Source organism: Scylla paramamosain, unplaced genomic scaffold (assembly GCF_035594125.1).
Source record: "Scylla paramamosain isolate STU-SP2022 unplaced genomic scaffold, ASM3559412v1 Contig18, whole genome shotgun sequence".
In the NCBI taxonomy this organism is placed as follows: domain Eukaryota; kingdom Metazoa; phylum Arthropoda; class Malacostraca; order Decapoda; family Portunidae; genus Scylla; species Scylla paramamosain.
In genome coordinates this window covers 1,075,001-1,080,000 of record NW_026973683.1, presented here as the reverse complement: position 1 = coordinate 1,080,000, position 5,000 = coordinate 1,075,001, and the positions used below count along the sequence as shown (strand labels likewise).

At 33.9% G+C, this 5,000-nt stretch overlaps 1 protein-coding gene across 1 annotated transcript in view; it reads left to right on the top strand.

Moving 5' to 3' along the window:
• The window catches only part of LOC135097377 (glutamate receptor ionotropic, NMDA 2B-like), a 105,348-nt gene that overhangs the window by 96,927 nt on the left and 3,421 nt on the right, over nt 1-5,000 (top strand). The window contains 1 exon segment of the mRNA XM_063999222.1: nt 1-5,000. This exon segment is cut by the window's left edge and continues 1,529 nt beyond it; it is cut by the window's right edge and continues 3,421 nt beyond it. The gene's annotated coding sequence lies outside the window, so the exon portion shown is untranslated.

The following is a 5,000-nucleotide window of genomic DNA, read 5'->3' as shown; positions in this document are numbered from 1 at the left end:
TCCCCCCAAAAAATTATTCCGAAATATTTTGAAATTTTGGGTGGAAAAAATATTAATAGTCTTCAGTTTATTTATTTATTTTTTTTTTTATTGACTTGTTTTATTGATTTATTTTTCCAACGGTTAGTGCGTCAGAGTCTCGGGGAGTGCGAGAACTGGCGATATTTTGCGAGAAGCGACGAGTTTTTGTGAGCAAGGACGAGAAGTTGAGAGATTTTGCGAGAATTGACGGGAAAACGGCGACAATTTTATGAGAAATGGCGGGATTTTACGAGATTCTGCGAGATTTTGTTGGTGAAAAGAAAACGAGACGAGAAAATGATACTTAATGTGTTTTTGGGGAGATACGTAATGAATTAACCGTATGTATGTATGTATGTATGTATGTATGTATGTATGTATGTATGTATGTATGTATGTGTATGTGTGTGTGTGTGCAGCAAGTATTCATAATGTGAGCCTTTTTGTGTATCAATACCACCATGTATGTACGTATGTGTGTGTGTATGTACGTATGTATAGTTTATCATGGGGGATAAATGCGCTAATACATTATTTGATATATATATAGTTTGTCTATTGCGTCTCATTTTTGTATACATGTGGCTGTGTATACCTGGCAACACCTGGACTGGTGAATATATGTATTCATGTATGTATTTATGTATGTATCACGAGTCCAGATGCTTACAGGTCCTCAACCCTTTGCTATACTGTAGAAAAAAAATATATATATATACAAAACACACACACACACACACACCTGGGCTGGCAATAAGGTACAGAATACATTTTCCCGTATAACCAAGTAAACAATTATATGTAAACACTAACAAACACCAAACAAAACAAGAAAAACAAAAAAAAGTAAAAAAAAAGTAAAAAAACAAGGCCTTTGTTTGCGTTGCTGTTGTGATGGTTGTTGTTCTTGTTGTTCCTGTTGTTGTTGTTGTTGTTGTTGTTGTGATGGGTGTTGTGTGGAGAGGGTTATAGGCCAGACAGTAATAATTATAATGCCAAATGGAGGTACTGTGTGTAGGGTAGATTATACAAAAATACTGTAGTTATGTCAATATCCTTTATGTTCACGTAAGTCAAGTGGAGGTAATTAAGAAACTGCTTATTCAAACTGCATTTGTGTACACTGTGAGAAAAACAGGGAAACAGCCATTTTTTTTTTTTTTTTTATGGTCGTCTTGAGGGAAAAATTAGGAAAAATGGATGAAAAAAGGGGAAAAAAAACGTGGATAAACAGATAGAATAGAGGAAAATAGCTACTTTTGTGTCTACTCTGAGGGGAAACAGCCATTTTGTGTCGTGTTGAGCGGACAATGAGGAAAAAGAAAGTAAAAAACGTGAAAAAAAAGGAAAAGAAAATGAGGAAAACATGGAGAAAAGGGGAAAATGAGGACAAATAAATAGGCAGATGAGGAAAACAGTTACATTTGTGGTTACTGTGAGGGGAAACAGCCATTTTTTTTGTCGTTGAGGGAAAAATAAGGGAGGGGAAACAGATAGATGAAGAAATGAAAGTGAAAAAAGCGGAAAAAACGTATTGGACAGAAGAGGAAAATCATCTAATTTTGTGTTTACAGTGTGAAGGAAAAAAAAAACAAAGAGGAAAAGAAGGAAAAGATTGATAAAAAAAAGGACAGATAAATAAGTGAAGAGGAAGAGGAAGCAAAAGTGAATGAAAAAAAGCAGAAATATTCGTCATTTTGAAGAAGAGGACGAATAAAAAGGGGAAGAAGATATGAATGATAAAAGGGAATAGAGAAATGAAGAGACTACGTGTGTTTATTATTGAATTTGTAAAGAAAACGAGAACTGACTGGGTGTTTGCAAGAAAGGAAATTTTTCCGAGAGATTTTGGTGAGAAATGGCGAGATAGCACGAGAAGTTATGAGATTTTGTGAGAATTGGCGAGACTTTGCGAGAATTGACGACATAATACGAGAATTGGTGACATTTTTTTTGCGAGAACTGACGACATTCCACGAGAACCGGCGAGATTTTGCGAGAATTGGCGTACTTTGCCCATATTAGGAATAGAAATAGACAGAAATAGATAAAATATGGAGAAATAATTTTGTACATGCTAAAAAAAAGAAAATAGCTGCTTTGTCCATATCAGAGAGAGAGAGAGAGAGAGAGAGAGAGAGAGAGAGAGAGAGAGAAGAGAGAGATGTAATGAAGATAGAAGAGGGAGAAGATGAAGGGATTGAGTAGAAGAGGAAGACGAGGAGGAGGAGGGGGAGGAGGAGGAGGAGCAGGAGGAGCAGGAGGAGAAATATGGTGATTTATTTTTACGAAAGGGAGGAGAAAGGAAGGAAGGAGAATGAAAGAAGTAAATAAATGAAGAAGTACGAGGAAGCGAAAAAAAACACGAAATGCGGACAATGGAAGAGAGAGAGAGAGAGAGAGAGAGAGAGAGAGAGAGAGAGAGAGAGAGAGAGAGAGAGAGAGAGAGAGAGAGAGAGAGCAGACAGACAATAATAAAAAGGAAAGAGAAATGGGAACAACAGAATATTGGCAAGCGTCAGAGAGAGAGAGAGAGAGAGAGAGAGAGAGAGAGAGAGAGAGAGAATAAAGCTGGTGTTTCGAAAGCCTGAATGGGAAAAGCCGAGAACCGACTCTCTCTCTCTCTCTCTCTCTCTCTCTCTCTCTCTCTCTCTCTCTCTCTCTCTCTCTCTCTCTCTCTCTCTCTCTCTCTCTCTGACTTTACGATTAAAAAAAAATATCGAAGTTAAAAAAAATCCTGAGAACTTAATTTATTTCTTATTCGTCATCAGAGAATTTTTAAAAACATAAAAGAAATTATCAAAAAAATTTCAAAAAACTTTCCAAGAGATTTTTTTTTCTCTGTGTGTGTGTGTGTGTGTGTGTGTGTATGTGTGTATTTTTCCTCCGTTTTTTTTTTCTTTCCTCCCTCTCTAAAGTCTCTAATCTCTTGCAATGTCGATCTCAATCTTCCTTTCTCCTTTTTTTTTTTTCCTCTTGCCCTTTTTTTTTCCCTTTATTTCCTATTTTTGTGTCGGCGTTTCCTCCTTTCATCTCAATTTGATTAAGGATTTCTCAGGAGTAGACTCAAAGGGCGTGTTTGTTGGGAATCCCTATGTATTAAAACGCCTTACCAGAGAGAGAGAGAGAGAGAGAGAGAGAGAGAGAGAGAGAGAGAGAGAATGTGTGCGCGTGTATATGGGAAGAAAATAAGAAATAGTTTTGAGAGGATGTGGAAAAAAAGAGATTTGGAAAAATATGTAGAAAAAAATAGATAAATACGAGTTTGGAAGGAATGTGGGTGAAAAATACTGATGATAGGAAGAAAATTGTTGGTTTTTATAAAGATTTTTTTCTCGTAAATTGATGAAAACTAGTGAAATGTGAAATTGTGAACGAAATCTGTTTTTATAAGGTTACAAATTGGTTTAAAGATAATAAAAAAATATATATATATACTGAAAAGCTTAGTCGAAGTTGTCACGTTCATAAGTAAAGCTTGTATTTATTTAGTATTAGTGTTTAAAACTGATACTGCGTCAAAATTTTTTTGGGGCGAATTGTTGTAAAGATACCGGAGACAAAAATATATTGAAATGTTTTTTTTTTCTTTCTTTTTTTTTTTTTTTTTTTTGAAGAATTAAATATATGAAAGGTTTAATCTAGGTTGTGACTTTTGATGCATAAGTAAAGCTGTTATTTAGAAGTGATGTATTTGTCAACATTTAGGGAGAATTGTTGTAAAGATACCAGAGACAAAAATATATTGAAATGTTTTTTTGAAGAATTAAATATGTGAAAAGTTTAATATAGACTGTGACATTTGATGCATAAGTAAAGTTTTAAAAGTGTTTAGAAGTGATGTATTTGTCAAGATTTTGGGCGAATTGTTGAAAGAATATATTGAAAAAAAAAAAAGAGTATATTGTATTGTCAAGTTTGCTGCATTAGAGATTGTTATTCAGATTGTAATAGTATTTTATGATGAAGCTTTTGTCAAATTATAAGAGATATTTATCCAAATTTCGAATATAGAGCATTGAATTTAGTTTAAGGATAGGGATGATAGGTGGAAATAGGTAGGTATATTTCAAACAGGGACTGCCACGTGTAAGCCTGGTCGCTTCTTGCAGCTTCCCTTATTTCTTATGTTCTTATGTTCTTATTGAATCAGTGTTACCTCATAGATCATGCTCAAAAATGTTTTAAACTCGTGGAAATGTTGAGATACAGATTGTGCACACTTACTAAAATATCACCAAGGCTTTATTCAAATGCCAATGACCTCGTGAGTCACACAGACACACGCATGTTAAAAAAAAAAAAAAAATAGAAAGAAAGAGAGAGGAAACAAATCTTAATATTACACTTGCAAAAAATAAATAAATAAATAAACAAATAAAAGACTGGATAATATTTGAGCAAGATTCGTATGTTGTAAAAAAAAAATTAGTCGTTTACGAAAAATGGCTTATTTTATAGAGAAATGTACATGTGTGTGGAGATATTGTGTACATGTATGTGAAGATAATTTTGCAGCAATAAGTGACGTAATTTATGACTGTAGGTGGGACAAGATGGGGAAAAACCAACAAGAAGAGGAAGAGGAAGACGAAAACATAATGAACCCGGCTTTTTTTATACAATACTCACTTAGACATGAAGAATATAAACAAAAAAAAAAAAAAAGTAGACATATAGGCTATAATTTTAGCTAGTATTTCTGTTCGAAGCTAGCATGACCTTGAATATTTTAGACCAAGCGTATGTAGAAGCAAAAAAAATAAACAAACAAACAAACAAAAAAATAATACAATAAAAAAAAGGGTGCTGGAAGAAGCCATAAGATAAAAAAAATAAATAAATAAATAAATGGCGCATCTTCCCGTTTTTTTTTTCAATTTCCAAACACCAATTGCCTTTTTCCGACTTTGAGCTTTTTTGGCCTTGGTATAGAAAACGGAAAAAAGGTACTACGATAACTAGTAAGGTAGGTCTAT